The sequence below is a fragment of the Copidosoma floridanum genome, unplaced genomic scaffold (assembly GCF_036245765.1).
Source record: "Copidosoma floridanum isolate Cflo_tuat_1 unplaced genomic scaffold, Cflo_Japanese_pri ptg000017l, whole genome shotgun sequence".
Lineage (NCBI taxonomy): Eukaryota > Metazoa > Arthropoda > Insecta > Hymenoptera > Encyrtidae > Copidosoma > Copidosoma floridanum.
The window spans coordinates 3,116,174-3,133,534 of record NW_028321894.1 but is presented as its reverse complement, the minus strand read 5'-3'; the positions used below and the strand labels follow the sequence as shown (position 1 = coordinate 3,133,534).

General features: G+C 34.3%; 1 protein-coding gene across 1 annotated transcript in view; it reads left to right on the top strand.

Moving 5' to 3' along the window:
- Window positions 1-17,361, top strand: part of LOC106644845 (uncharacterized) — a 2,208,360-nt gene that overhangs the window by 1,752,469 nt on the left and 438,530 nt on the right. The window lies entirely within an intron of this gene.

Genomic DNA, 17,361 nt, shown 5'->3' with positions numbered 1-17,361 from the left:
CCTGTTTGTTAGGGTATAAGAGATGGACTGCACATTTGACTACCATTGCCAGTCATTTTATTCAATGATACAATTATTTGAATTGCAAAGAACCATCGTTACGTATTCCTTAAACGAAGTTTTCCATGAAGAGGGTAAAAAGAATTGTTTAGAATAGTGTCGAATAATAGTTTTTACCTTGTACGCATCCAACTAAGAGAAGTGAAAGAAAACTGGTAGCACAAATGTCTTAGTGACATCTTCTACTAGGTACGAGAACTACTAATTCGTCACTGTTGTGTATCTCCTTCTGGACGATCATTAGTTGATTGCAAACCAAACTGTCCTCCCTGGAGAAGATTTGTAGAAAATTACTATTTCTTACAATGGGTGTGAAGTCTTTGGTACAAAAACTACTGTTATGCTGCGTATAGACACTGGAAAAATTAACGTAAAGGAACTCTGACGTCGCACAGTGGGCGAATTTGGTTTTTTTTACTCAAAACCTAATATCTCGCAAACATTGATAGATAGATAAGTAATTTTTTTTATCATCTTTCTTTATTGATAAAGATTGAAGGAAAACTATAGAGGAGATAAAAAAATTTGAACCTAACCTACGAATTTGTCGTAATCGTCGATTTTTCGCGATTTCAGGTCTATTTTATCTTATTTAGCTATAATTAGAATAAATTTCGGCTAATTTGACACTTAATTTGTTTTTTGTGTGTTTTAGGCAATACCTACTTGATGCTAACGTATCAATTAAATTATATATTAGTAAATATGTACGAATACATATGTAAATATCTATTTTATGTGCATTTAGTAATAATTATCAATGTAAATGATTAATAATTAACTTGTAATGATAATAAAAATATCAACTTACTTGGTATTAGAAGTGGCAAAACGCAGAGACATACGGTAATAGTTATTCATAATAATTTGTATGTATATATATGTGTATGTGTCCATGTATGTATGTATGAATGTTTTGCCATCAAATATTCGAGATCACAGTTTCTCATACGACTTTATTAAATATTATTATTTTGAAATAGCTGGCAGGACACGATACATTGATACATATATCTAGATGTATGCTAATATATGGAGCGTTTTATTTATACACATATACATATAAACTTTTACTTTGGATAATTTGGTTTAGAACACAGCAAGTTTTGCGAGTATGGCTTCACACATACAGACAAACTTTAGTGTACATACTTAATCAAATTTATTCCATCCTGTTATATATATATATATATATATATATATATATTTATATACGTATACATAAATGTGTATTTATATTTATAATTTGAGTATTATGGATAAGACTGACTAGTTAATGTCGACGAGGTAAACACTTAATACATATGTTATCCAACAAAAAGTTCAAAGTAACATATAAATACATATATATCAATATGTATAATATATATTGTAAAAAGGAATGTATTTCATTATTTATGTACACTGAAGTTTATCTATATGTGTGAAACAATACTCACACAAAACTTGCTGTATTCTAAACCAAATTATCCAAAATAAAATTTTATATATATATATATATATATAAATAACGCTCCATATATTAGCATACATCTATACATATGTATCAATGGATTACTCTCCACTCTGCAATAAACTTTCTGATTCCTGTGCAGTTACTTCTGTTACAGAAGCTTTTACTTAGGTAACCTATAAATACTGAACTAGTTTGTTGTTGACATTTAATTGCTTATAACTATTACATGACAAGCAACTCAACTCATCTTAACTAAATTTCTCAGATTGTGTGCATCAAAAAGCCTGCGAAAATGTATAAGTGCATTAGTCTCTTGTACATTTTACTTTGTTTTAGCATGAATGATTGCAATAACGTTTTTCTATTCAGTTTAGTCTTTTTAGTTGCACAGTTGCACGATACGCAGATACAAAAACGAGCAGTAGTAACATGAATACTATAACTACAATGGAGACAACGAAATTTCTTCTGAAAACTCCGAGAAAAAAGATATTCCTCGTTTATATGGAGCAGAACATTCCAACGAACAATTTATGACCCAATCAACTTGAATCTTTAAAAAAATCTATTAGAAAAGCTGTGCTCCAATTGGTTAACAAAGTTTTCGTCAAAAAATTATCCGCTCCAAGCAAACGGGGGGTCCCTTGACCTTACGGAACAGAAATAATGGTTAATAAGGGATTAGCTCTGATGTAACGACGTGCGATGCTAGAATTTCATCGTGTAAACTTCCTTAGCGTGTATACGCAGCCTAATTAAAACGTTTGGCCTATTTAAGTTATGTTTTGGATACTGCCCATACCATATATATGTATACTAGGCTTTTTTGTGCTTACACTTGCTGCCGTAAGTAATGTAGCCACTTCCAATGGCATATCGTCAATCCACTGTCTTTAATCATTAAAAGTCAGTAGAAAGCTGTTATGTAAGACAATAAGTTATAAAAGTAATTGTAGAAAAATAACGCTATATTGGTAAGTACGAATACTCTTTTGGCATGTATCATCTACTTGACTTATAAAACGTATTAATGAAATCCACTATTCACTAGGTGCATTACGTGCAGCACTCTGCATCATAGTAAAATCTTGAAATCTTGTTCTCCCAGTTAATAACCGTTTTAGAGTACAGTAACTCAAGTCGTATACAATCAGCTTGGAGATGGCTCTAAAATCCTATAACTGATGACCTAACTTTTTTTATTGATTTGGCCATACCAGTATGATTGAAAAATACTATTCAATTACAGATCCACTTACAACGTTGTTGCTCAACGATTAACAGAAACTGTACAATACCACTTATAGCTACCTACAAGAAATCTTTGCACCTTGTAAAAAAAGTGCTATCGTTTAACACTGCGCAACAAAAAAAAGTAAGATTTGCTAAGTCTTAGTCGACTTGGTCTTACTTTTTTTTTTTTTGCAAATTGCTAAAATATTGTTTTCCGCCCTTAGGTTGTTTTGGGAGGCTGGTACTTCCTCGGGCAAAAAAGCAGTTTTACTCGTTCGAAGATCCTCCTTTACGAACCTCGTTACGGACCTCGCCTTCGGCTCGGGCCGCAAACCTCTCGGTTCACTAACAAAGACTTTTCATACTCGTAGGAAAACTACTATTTCACAATAGTATGCGAAAAATAGGTGTTTTCCGCACTGATATAAGCGTGGAAAATTGATTTTCCCACATAGTGTGCGGAAAAGTTGTGCGGCAAAAGTTTTTCCGCACGGTATGCGAAAAAGGTGTGTGACAAAAACCTTTGCCACACACTCTGCGAAAAATATTTTCAGCACACCTTTTCCGCCCACTATGTGGGAAAATCGATTTTCCACACTAATCTCAGTGCGGAAAACACCTATTTTCTGCAAACTTATTGCAAAAAGCCAACTAAATTATAGGTTACATGTTTTTTATTTATCGTTTGCCTTCAATCCATGTAGCTGCTGTCACAGTTTACTAACTGTTTGGTTGTATCAAAAGAACCATTCTTTATTAATAAATATGTTTAATGCTATAGTTTCTATCAAATAGTTTACTGAAAAGTCTAATATGCGTAAACTAACCTTGTTATATACTCAACTATTAGCTTTTGCTTATTCTATTAACAAAATAGGGTACTGAAAAATTAATTTAAATGATTTTTCTATATTACAATATATTCAGAGCTATATTTCTAAATTTACAGTACATTCCGCTTTTCCAATAAATAGCACTACAAAATAACATTTTTTGCTGATTTCACACTTGTGTGATAGACTTGCACTCGTGGCCGATGACGGTAACTCGGGCCATGCTATCACACTCGTGCTACGCACTCGTGTGCTGAACTGGCACTCGTTCCCGTCAACTCCGGCCACTCGTGCAAGTCAGTCACGACTCGTGTGGGAAATTGTCTTTCCCGCACTTTTAACGTAAATAACTAGATTTTAAGGCATTTTCTCAAATTTCTTTCATTGAAACAAATATTAAAATCCTAAGCTGAAATAATGTAGGTTTTGTAGCTTCAAATATTGCAAAAAAAATTATAGAAGATTAGTGAGCAATATAGCGAAGAGTGAAAAAAAGTTTTGGCTAGCAGTTAGTAAAAAAGGAAAAAATGCCACTGCTCAGAATACTTGTACAACATATTGCCTCCTTGTTACTGTTAATACGAGAAAGACTGTTTCATAAAAAATACGATCCCGAGAAAATCAGCAAAAAATATTATTTTGTAGTTCTATTTACTGGAAAAGTGGAATGTACTGTAAATTTAGAAATATAGCTCTAAAGATATTGTAATATAGAAAAATCATTTTACTTAATCTTTTAATAACCTATTTTGTTTATCGAATAAGCAAAAGCTAATAGTTGAATATAAAACATGGTTAGTATACGCATATTAGACTTTTTCAGTAAACTATTCAATAGAAGCAATAGCATTACATATAATTATTAATAAAGAATGGCTCTTTTGATACAACCAAAGAGTAAGTAAACTGTGACAGCAGCTTACATGGATATAAGGTAAACGATTATTAAAAAATATGTAACCTGTAATTTAGTAGTCTAACCTGCCTAAAAATGATCAGACGATATCTTAAATGAAAAAAGGAAGAAAATGAATATGATTTAAACAAAATCAGAAGGTTCGTTCTTTGTTTTATTAACAATAACGTAAGTTCACCGTCACTAATTGACATAGTTTATTCTGTAGCGTCTTCTCTAGCTAAAGATAAGCTATATCGATAACTGTCGATAAATTTTATAAAAAGGTAATTAAATAAGAAACAACAGCATAAAACTTGATGGAACTCGAGTCATTAGCTTTCTTTGTTAATTTTGTACTATATTTAATTACTTTTTGGTCCATTCGACAGCTACTTTAAGGGTTACGTATTTTTTCATTACACTTTGCTTTTTTTTCCACGTTAGCTGCAAAGAGGTTTTGTTACAATTTTAGTTTCTATAAGAAAAACAAATTTTTATTTACAAGTTTGTGGAATATTATTACTACTATCCAATAGATTTTATATTACTGACATTTCAAACTAAAATTCCTATACACAAGAAGTAGAATGCATCGAATATTATGCTATAACAGTTAGATTTTTCTTGTATAAGATTTATAACTCAGGTGCATTTAAGTTAATTGTGGAGGTCAAGTTGGTATATAATTTTTATTCAAGGGCAAGTACAAAAATATACTACAATGGTTAGAAACAAAAATAGGGAACAACAAATTATAAATAAAAGTCAATAGTGGTAGGAAAAACTATTTTTTATCGAAGCAATTTGTAAGTAATGAATAATTACAAAACATTTTGTTGAATCTAGCTATAGAAAGAATATATTAATTCTCAACTATAATAGTGTTAAATTTTCTTGCTCATGTATGTTTGATTACACAAATATCGTACAAAATTAGGTTATTTTTGTGAAACGACTTTAACGTGTAAGAGATTCTAAAGATTATCTACTACATTTTTAGGGTTTTTATTTATGTTAACAAAATTTGTGCAAGACATTATACTTGCATGTATAGTAAAAAATCTTATGTGCACACATAATCGATAACGTTCAATGACTATAAGAATTTTTCAAAGAGATTTATTACAACTTTTAAATTTTACACATTTCTTAAGCTTACGCTACTTAAATACTTCTTTTTTATTTATTGATTTAACTTTTAAACATATTACAAAAGCTTAATTACTTCACATTTGCTTAATTTTTGTGCCAAAAAAAAATTTTCTCAACAAGATATCAGAAGTATCAGATCTTTGGGTTTTCTACAATTTCTGCTCGTAGAAGCCTACAGAATAATGCTGATTCCAGTAATCTTTCAAGTTGAAAATTGACAAAGTGATTAAGGCTTTTTGTGGTATTGTATACATCTCAGTTATCCACTTAGATGTGTATAATTTTTTTAACACTTGCTTAGCATACCTTATTCGTACATTATCTGTCATTTTAAATTTTGTCTCTTCTCTCATGCCCACTGTTTAAGATGAAAATGAAAAAAAAAACTTTATTTTTGTAAGCAGTTAAACATCCTCTGGTTTCATAGCTATTATAAATGACCACTAATTAATATAGGCCATTAGTAACTAGGAAAGAATATCAATTTACTTATACTGCTCACGTTACCTCAATTTTCTCCATATAGTCTGCTGCAGTGCAGAGTTTAATCGCTTATTAAAAAGGCTCTTTAAGAGTACTGCATGTGAAGTAGAAAGTTATGATGCATTCTGATATAAGATTAAAAAATTCGTATTCTTAGGGTTCTTACAGTGATCTGCTTACAAATAAGTAAAAACTATTTTTTCTGTTATAATTGGCTCTGTAGCTGTCATTATATTTGTACTAGTTGCACTACTACTAGAAACAGTGCATGCGTGATTAAAAAAAAGCATCCATGACTGCAAGCAAAAAAATAATCTTTACACTGCCAAGTAGAAGGTATCATTTTTACAAGGTCATCTTTCCATGTTTCCTCCAAACTCCAGATATCGGACTTTGAGCGGAAGTAGTTATGTATTACAGGCTTACAGAGCTTTTCTTTAACAGCTTTAATCTTTACAAGCAGTCTTCTGAATAAATGTAGATATATGCGAGTAAAAGTACTTGTTTAACAATAAGAATTTAGTTCTTTTTTCGAGACAACATTAGACAAATTGTTTTTTATTATACTTATTGTCTTTTGTAAATTCACAGTAGAACTTTCTTATTTCTGTAATGTAGTCAGATTAACAGCATCATAAGGTACAATAGCTACTGCAGTACTAAGCAGTTCTTGACATTTAAAGACTAATTTATGATTTCTGTTAAGCTTATATTTTATTCCTTGAAGATCTTAACTACTGACAATTAATTAAGCTGATTCACATCCTTACATACGTTCCTAATACGTCTATGCTCATTGTAGAGCTTTAGTTCAATGGATACGAAGGGTCAGTTTTTAATAGTATTTATATTAAGCTTTTCAACGGAAAAAATTTTTGCATGTATGGCAGGTTGATGAATGCAGCCCGTACTGATTAAACAGATTTTTGGGGTATGACATAACCTCCAAATATTAAAAACTACCCATATCTTTAAAGTAAGCAAGATATAGCAAAATCAACATGTTTTTTAGGTTTCCTACAGAGAACGAAGATATCGTGACGCACAAAAACAAAAGCGTTGAGTTATACAATAACATAACCTTAATTTTTTATATTTTTTGATGTACCTTCATAATTTGAAGGCTAAAATTATGCAAAAACTATATATTATTTACAATAGAATTAAAAAATTAAAAAAATGATTCTCCATTGTCTTGTGTGCAAAAAACCTCCAAATATTAAAAAATACGCCACATCCATTAAAGGAAGCAAGATAGAACAAAAATAATGAGTTTTACGGATTTCCCGAAGAAAAAAACCATTGTTGCATACAAATAGAGAGGTATTACATAAAGTAAAGGCATAATCTAAAATGTAAGTATTTTTGTAAATGTGCTATAAAATGTAGCTTTAAGGTTTTAGGAAAAACTATGGCATATTGGCAAAATTATCACAAATGTGAGGGATGCTTTTTTGTCTTTTTGCTTAAAACTACACTCAAAAGTCATTTAGATTAAATTAGTTTTAATCCAGTAATGAAAAGATACATTGACCAAGCATAATTTTTATATGTGTGCTTGCATGTGTGCAATTTCAATAAGCAATTTTATTATTGAAAAGTATAATGTCAATGGGCTTATAAGAGTACTATAATACAGTATACTATAGGTACTGTACACTTATTTCAATACACATCAATGAGCATGTTTATAAAAAAAGTTGTCTCGTTCTGTGTTCTGATTCGTTTTGTTAGTGTACCAATACAATGAAAACTCTCAATCTCTCACTTTTGTAGTAATAAACTCCTGCTCATCCTGTTTATTCGTAATCATTCTGATTATTTTTGAAGTTTTTACTTCTGCCAAGCGTCACATGTGACGCAACTCGTTTTTATCTTGTTTTTTTTTGTTATATTCCATTAATATAATAGCATAACTAGTAGTTAGATTATCGAAATTTTGTTGCATTATTGGCTGTAGAGTGGGAGGTCGCAATGTTGTTAACGTTACTACTGTGTATTTAAAGGTTAAATTGCTGTATAAACACTATAATGTCTTGCTAGCAGCGTGACAAGAACGTTCTTTCCAAATTACTGGTTGTCTTGTATAACTTATGTAATTTTTTTTTTCATGGAACTAATAAGAATGCTGATGTACTACCTTTAAAACTAAAGATCAATTTTCTTACAAGTTAGTTGTAAGGCGGTAGGTACACCAAGTAAATTTAGCACAACCACCGGAATAGCCGGGAATTTACAAAGACTTCTTCCTTCTCGCCTCATCAAACAAAAAAAGTTATAGTTCATTGGTAGATGAATGGGACAAATGTAGATGCGTGCACTTTAATATCACAAGCCTAATAATTTATTACAGTTGTATTGCTGATGTCTTTATTAACACCCTCTAGACTACCTGTGAACATAAAGGTTTAAAAAATGATGGATTTTATCAGTCGTAAAATACTTTTTGAGAAACCGCAATAAGTTGGCTAAGATGAGGCTTTCCTTATTTAGATGAAATCCTATTTATTGCAGGTGATAGCTATCATAGTTTACAGTAAGTTAAGCAAGTATCAAAATTTTAATTTGTGTTTTGGTTTTATCGTTTGACTCCTATTTTAATCTTGTTGCAAAGCAGCCACTTTATATGCCTCGGTATTGACTTGATTTATAAATGTAAGCGTAAACCCTAATGTTAATGAAAGTTGTGTGGTAAGGTTAGACACAAAGAAGCAAATTGCTATCCTAAAAAGGCTTAACAAGCAAAACAAGCAGGTCCAAGAACAACAAATGTGTGTTTATCTGCATATGTGAAAAAGACGACCACAGCAAATCTCTTGTGCATCAAAGGCAGATATACCTGCACATAGTCGCAAAAGTTGTTGACACAGGCAACAAGGTTGTAATAAAGAAAAACTACGTAGACGTCAAAAATGCAAAGAAAAACGTAAGAATGGTTGCAGACTACATCGGTAATTTGTGGAATGTTGAAACTGGAGCTGTTCGGGTAAGCGTCTGGCATTATCATCTTAGGCACTTTGATAAAAAGTATGTGGCCCATATATAGCATAGTGGCTGTGTAGAGGATCTCAGTTTCTTTTAACTAATAAATCTTGAACTGATTTCAATTTTGATAATTGATTTTTTGTTTTAGTACGCACAAATTTTTTTGCATCAACGTATTAGCATTGCAGTTTTATAAAATGTTGTTGTTCTTTCATTTGACTTATGTTTCAACCTTATAATACTGCACCAGTTTAATTCAGCTTGCACTCTACTTGATTCATAGATGTCTGGTGCTGCATACGTTTTGTAACTCTCTGTGTTAACATACGACTGAGGACTTGTCTCCTGTTTGAATTGGAAAAATCTCATGCCCATTGGATGAGCCAAGTGTATCTCCCATACAAACCTCAAGGTAAACTCTATTACACAAGCATGAGTGGTGTGGTCAGGGACTGAGACAGACGATTTAGTTAGAACCATCAACTACCTTGACTCTTAATCAGCCATTATTGATCCAACTGCTTGGAGCAACCAAAATGGTCACATCTATGCTGAAAGAGTCTCTTTAATATGAGAAAGTAGTGTGGGTGGTAAGGACAGAGATTCACATACAGAACCACAACAAAGAGGAATGAATACGATTGAAATATGACTTATTATTAAAATAAAAAAAATAATAGCAACAATGTGTGTTAATTCATCATTCGAATAAATCGCATACAAATATCAAAACGTAACCGCCAGTTAACAAAATTGCCGCGCTGGAGAAAAACAAGTGGCATATTGCCAGTAACGCATAATATAGTGCGTTAAAAAAATGTACCTACACGCAAAAAAAAAAAGAATACGCAGAAATGCAAATGTTATAGTAAATACGGCGTGGGACTAGTTTTGAGTAAGTCGCATGGCCAAACGCAAAAGAAAATAATAATAGTCGTTGGAGGTAAGTTCCGAGAATTTAAGCATGAACTGTTCGCTTATGACAACGACTGTAAGATAAAATTGATATTGTTATGATCCGGCGTATACTAAATCAATACGTACAAGGTCAACGCCACTGCTCGTTGAATCAACCAAATGAGAATAATGAATAAGCGCATGACGACGTTTGTGCGACACAAAAACAAAAGGAAAATCAAATCCAACACACGCTGCGCTTACGTTTTTACTCATGGAAATTAGATCCTTATAGAATAACCAGGCGCTCTAGCGTGTCAGTGCTTTCCATATATTCGTAAGCAAACAAAAAAAAAATCACTTAAGGTCTTTACAAAAAATTAAACAAGGCCGACACTATCTTCTTGGCTGGTTCCACGATGCAAAAAACAAAATATAATTACACAATTACAATGCACAGCGGCCCTTAGAATAAAAAAAATCGAGCAGACTAACTAAATTAAGAAACGCACACAAAATAATCGTCAGATCGTAACCACACGGGCGTAGAGACACACAGCTAATGAGCGCATTAATGGAAAAAAGGGACACGGAGCCAGAATCGCACGGAAAACGCAGAGAAGAAACAAGCCGGTAACTTGAACGAGAAAGAAAAAAAAGGAGAACAACAAACAAGATGTTATACAAAAAACCAAGAAAAGCTCCGTCGTTTGAGCTAAGCCGATTGAAGGGCACCACTTGGTTGATTATTAGACAACCGTGGGCCAAGGATTACCCCCTCGATCGTGTGAGTGCTGGACTCACCGCCTTGCTCTCCGACGGGTAGCTCCTACTCACTCCTATCCAATGCTCAGCTCCTGATTTACTTGATTTCGCTCGGGCATCCCATGACTAGCTAACTTGCTTTGGCTCAGCCTCGACCCCTTTTCCTTTGCTTCCCCCTGCGCCTCTTTTTTTTTCGGCGGTGTACCTGCGGCCAACCTGCGCACTTACTAATTGCGCAATTTTCCCTTTCGAAAAAAAAGGAAAAGGAGAGCAAGAGGTCCCACGTAACTTAGCTCGCGCGTGTGCGCACCTTTACCTGGCAATGAAAACCAAGAGGAGGGGCACGTGCCAGTTCCAACCTTAAACTGCACAGTAGTTAGCGGTATTGAGTCAGGGTGTCAATCTTTGTTGTATAAGCCATTTCAGACATTAACTACCCAGCTTTAAAACTTCTTTGTTTTGCTTTCAACCAGTCAAGGCTAGAATTCCTATGCACTCTGAAACCTGTTTAGTTTTTATTTTACTTTTTTACCTAGCTTGAATGTCTGTAATGTAACACTTTGATAGTATAGATACTGCCCACTTTTTACTTTGGCTCTTATCCTGCTGATACAATGCTTTCTCTACTATGAGTTTTTGATTGATTGCTAAGCAGATCAGCACTGCTCAGCAGTGGTATACAATTAGGCAGCACGTTCCTTTGTGACGAAAGTATTTTATATTATTTTTTTTTTCATGCCTGGCCCTTGACCTTCCAGACGGGTTCCATTTTGTGATGGTTCCCATAATCTGGACGTGTAACCCAGTCAGCTATTTTAAGTGGAGAGAGGCTTTCTAGTGAGTCCTTTTTTCTGTTTATGATCCTTACGAAATAAACTGTCCAGAGGTAGTAAGCGTATTAAACGGATGAGGACAGGTGAAAAAGGACTGAAGGTACAAATAAATATTAATATATTTATTATATTAAATACGTGTAAAACAAACACAAAAAAAAAGTCGACACGTACTCTTAGCTCAAGTGTAGCAATGCTTCTGAGGCATCACTTGTGTAGCGTCAGCAAGGTGTGAGTTTGCAAAGCCACCCACTCAAGTACATGCTTATGAAGTTGAGCGGATGGTAACGGCAGTAAAAAAGAAAACGTTCAAATATACATGATATTTAAACACCCCTAGTATTTGAGTGATTTCGATATACTGACATTAAAGATAAGTTGAATTTTGATCGAAAAGAGCGAAATTTGTCATACCTTAACGCCTCTGGAAGTATATCTGCGTATTGCTCATTAGTATTGACATAGACAGTATTAATGAAATTTTTGCGTAATTTTTTGCATATAAAATAATATTGGACATCGATGTACTCTGATCTCTGGTGAAATTTTAAATTTTTTTTTTAATTTTACGGCACTTTGGTTATTAACATGTTTAGTGGTAAGCTTAGTACCTTCATGTCTGGTATCGCTTAAAAGTTTGTGCGGCCAAATTGGCTTCTTTTAATTCTTCGCTCGATGCGATAAACTCCCCTTCAGTAGTGCTAAGACTAACACACAACAAGCGTCACAACAGACTTTTGACGCTTTAAAGACCGAACAATACAATTTCCGTTAAACATAAAAGTATATGCACTGGTTGATCTTTGTGTCACTGTCTCGCCGGAATAACCAGTATCTGAATATTCTAAGTCGTTTTTGCCTTTTTTTTTTCAATATAATGAGCCGTGCGATCGAATACCTTTAAGATATTTCAAAATACGCTTTGCTGTATGCCAGTGCAACTCATTGTGATCGTCAAGATATTGACTTAAGCTCTAACCACGTTCGAAACATCCAGTCATAAAATCATTGTTGAATACAAAAACGATCTGATAAGTTTATGATACAGAACATTCAGCTTATTTTTATCAATCGGGTTGGTCAATTATTCAGAAGGATCAGCTGGCGTTTTTACAATATTTGCATCAAGTATGTCGAACATATTTCAACGAGTTTAAATACAATTAATTTTAACAAGTTTCTCTAAAACATTTTGGTCATGGCCGAGTAACAAACCATCATCTACATGAAGAGCCAGATAAACTTTTCATCCATCGTAGTTTCCAACGCAAACACATTTATCAGCGTTACTTTGAGAGAAATTTTACTTTTTGAGGAAACTATCGAATTTATTATTCCAACAGTGGCCAGCCTGTTTTAATCCATATATGGCTTTATTTTTTACGAATATGCAGTTTTTTAAGTTAACAGTTCTTCTGAAATAAGCATATACATAGTTTTATTGAGTTCTTCGTTTAAGTACGCTGTACTAATATTGAATCGTACAGAGTATTAATCTTCTTGAACTACGATTGAAAGCAGCATTCGCATAGATTCGTAACGTACTACGGGTGAGAATATTTTGTTATAATTGATGCCAGCTTTTTGTGAGAAGCCTTGAGCACAGAGTCGTGCTTTATAACACCGCTTACCGTCAGATGCCGTATCCTTGTAACGCAATCTAGTATTAGAAGAACGATTCATAATATACACGGCTGTATTTACAGCTTCTGCCAAAAGTCATTGAGGTAAATCACGTGCTAGTAACATCGTGCGGGCGCATTCGACTATAGCTCTCATTTCTCGTTCTGCTCACCAGTTCTGTCTGGGTGTGTACGGGAATGAAGTGGAATGTTAATACACTTTTTTTTTTTTAAACTTTCACATTATTCTTCGTACATTCCGTCCCGTTGTTCCAGCAAATGATTTCAATTTTTTTATTAAAATGACTGCTTACATACATGACTTATTTTTTGAGAGCTTTGGTAGTATCATTTTTATGCTATACAAAATCGACACTGCAAAAACTAGTTGAATCGTCTTTAAAAAAAAATGAAATAATTAGCGCTGCCAACGAACGTCGTCAACATTTCGCCACTAGTATCAGTATAAATAACATCACCGAACACAATGTTTACAGTTTGGTCATCTTGTTTAAATAGTAACTTCGCTTGCTCACGGAACGGACAGTCCTCACAGAAAAATTTGCTCTCATTTTTTATTGGCCCTCTAAAAACCACATAATTTTCCACCATAGTACCAATCAACCTAACATAGACGTGCCCCAGGCGTTTATGCCATAATTTAAGTGATGCTGTACACGCGTAATTGATTTCGGCCTTCTTTGTTTTAATCTACATTTTCGTAAGGTTATTACGATGCACCGTTACGTTACTTCCACTATCACTTCTTTATCTTTCGAAAAAAATTTGGCTTGTTTACCACTAAACAAAATCAGATGACCAGCTACCATGCATACTCCCGTTGAGAGCAAATTTTTCTTTAAGGATGGAGTATACAAAACGTTATTGATTTTGCCGTCATACCATAGGCCGTTGACTAAATGCGTAATCAGAAATTTACCATGCCTCTCCATGGACAGCTCCGTATCATCGCCAGGATAAACAAATTCGTCTCGCAATGGCGTAAATTTGGAGAACCACTTGCGTTAGCAGGAATAATGTCGAGAAGCGCCGTTATCAAGAAGCCAAAACTGGTTGTCGTTGGTTTCGTGGAAATAAGTTGCATTGCTACTTGTATACATAATCTCTGCTTCAGGCTTTTCGGATGATACAACGAACGTGGTATAATTTTGCAAGTATTGCTCTCTGCTCAAGAGTAGCAAAGCTTCTAAGGCATTGCTTGTGTAACATCAGACAGGCGCGAGTTCGCAAAGCTCTCCACTCCAGCACATAACGCCAGTCGAAAAAAAAAAGCAAAAATGTATATTACATTCTAACAAAGTGATAGGCGATACATGCCTTTGCTTGATGCGTTGTAGACCAAATCTTTGAATTTAGCAAAGCTCAATTCTGGTTGCAACGGAACCAGAGCCCTTTCGTCAGTGATGAAGTTAACTACTCTATTTATTCTAAAAGAGCAACGCTACTATTGATAGGGAAAATGCGATAGTCAATTAATTACGAATAAGACATTCCGCAGTCCCTCTACTTTCTCATCCTGGGACTGCTAGATTGACTCTTTTGTGTATTGTTGTACCTTAAACAAATTGCATAAGAATTATAGGGTCTAATGATATACGCCCTGCTGCCCATAGATTAGGAAATGTTTGCGTAGGAACTTTTTCCATGCACTTTCAAGGATATGCCTTGAAATGCTATGTCTAACTGCTAGATATCGCAAGCGACTGATTAAACTATTGATGTAGTGATTAGATCCACTATGACTCTTTCTCCCTTGACCCTAAACGATAGGTACAGAGAGAATCTTGTCAATCCTCTTACACATATCACTCACAAGACAGCAAGACATCAAGCTTCTGTTTTTCTTATTAGTACAGTGTGTTAGCATTATTTTAAGAATACGTTGTTTTAAAATTAGAGGTATAACTTTAAAGCTTTCTCTAAGCCTTAACCGATGCCTTCTGTTTCTTTCTTTTTCTTTCTACGAACTGTAAGCCAACGTCGTTAACTAAAACTCATGCCTACTTACCACTGCTCCAATTACTACGTTTAAAGACATTGTACTTACAACACTGAAATGAATCATAGAGTCTGCAGCAGTTTTGTTTTATACTTTCCCCTAGTCAATGGTTGCTCCTAGAGCAAATTCTTCTTTTCCCAAGATCTCCTTTCTCAAATCTTCATTCTTGGAGAAATAATTTGTCTTCTTCTTAGTGGCCTTATAAAGATTACTCTGCTCTGACACAATCTATGCACTAGTTGTAAGTGTCGTCTCCCCAAAAGTCACACCCAAGCCAGATTTTCAGAGTACTTACACAGTTTTACAGTGTAGTTTTATTTTTATGGTGTATGCAGAGTGTCCTACATTTTTTTTGATGTACTTTATCACAGCACCATATGCTTTAACTCTCGCACCTTGTGCTCTTAAGCACTAATGCTACACGTAGCAAAGCATTTTTATATTTTGACATCTAGCTCTACAACAACGCTTCTTATGTCTCACCCTTTTAGTTTTAAATCTTTTTACCAAAGCGTTTATTTTTCTTTAATTCACCATGGCAAAAATTTCTCCAGAGAAAAACTTTGTCAGGCTAATAACCCAGTCCTCTGCGTGTTTAAGGAACTTTAAGAAGCTTTTATGGTCATCTCCGATAACCTTTACCGTGCTTGGGTATTTTTTTTTTAATACCATTTTACGTCTTTTTATTTTTCTCTTGGCACTATTTATGCGGCTAACTTTACCTTTTAAGTCCTCAAAGATCTTTTTTTTGTATCCAGCGAGAAAGTTAACTTATTGTTTGATTACTAAATACAGTAACGTTGCTTACTCTACTTATATTGCTGTTTACATGCGTACAGCTAAACCTTCTAGCTTTCACAGTATATTCAGTCAGGAGATCAAGTAGTCCAGGTGTTCTACTGTAAGCCCTTGTACCCCCTCTCTCAAAATCCGTACCACCTGCAGCAGCCACTTAGGCTTACACTTGATCGGAACTGCTGGCAGATTTCCTCAGAGAGTTTACCACCTAGAGTACTAACTTTTAATTCATGTTTATCGTTGTGGAGTCTTTTTTTGTGTCGCGCTTACCGATAAAGGTCATAAATATACCTTAAATATACATAAATATACACAGGTACCAGTAAATATTATTAATTACAGAAAAGCAAACATTTAACTTTTTTTTTTTTTTTCTTATTAGTTAACATTGTAACAATGAGAACTAAAAAAACAATAATAATAGGCGAAGAGTATCTATACTACTATTTTACACATGGGTACTTACATGTTAAACAATACGTTCGTGTAAATTACTTTCTGTGTCTCTTTGTCTCTTTTCGGATACCTGTGCGTAGTTGCACACGAGTGCGAATTTCGTTAGGTTGGCTCTTTGCTAAATACAGGTTGAAATAGAGTTCAAACAAACTGTAACAGTGATTGTAAGTTAAAGGATTTCGCGCCTATGTTCAAAGGGGGAGGCAGAGAGAAGGGGGTAGGGCGCCGCGATGAGCCGCCGAAAGTTGGGTAGCTGGTTGCTTGCTCTCTGATTTTAAGAAGAGAAGTTAATTGAGCCTGGGAGAGTCCTACGCCCGCACCAACCGCAGAAAGGCACGACGTCAGAGACCCCAGCCACAGATCTAAAGAAAAAACCGTGTTCTGGTTGATCTCCTAGAGGACCAGGAAAAGCAGCTCGAGGCCCAACCCGCGTAACAACCACAAGGGAAGGACCTCTTCCCTGCATAGTCAAGAAGATCCCTGGCAGAGTCCTACATCCAAGACATCAACTTAGCCCAGCCTGCTTGGGCTGTGCAAAAGGTACCGTTTTCTTTGTCTTTCTGCGCTGGCGCCCCTCAAAAAGAAAAACAAAATACGTTAACGCCCCGACTAAGAAACATAAGAAACCACGCTGTTAGATTATGCGATATTCCGGTTTTCTTTGTATTCAGTAGAATTTCGCGATTTATATTTAATGTGACGCGTCGAAATAATTGACTTACGATAAATGCTGTAAGCCGTATTGTAGATATTATTCAGAGATTTATTTATGAATAAACAAAGAAAGTGTAATATAATCTAATATAATCTGTTCACGTTCATTTTCCATACCTTCTCACCAGAATCCCTGTGTCAAGAGTCTTTCAAATT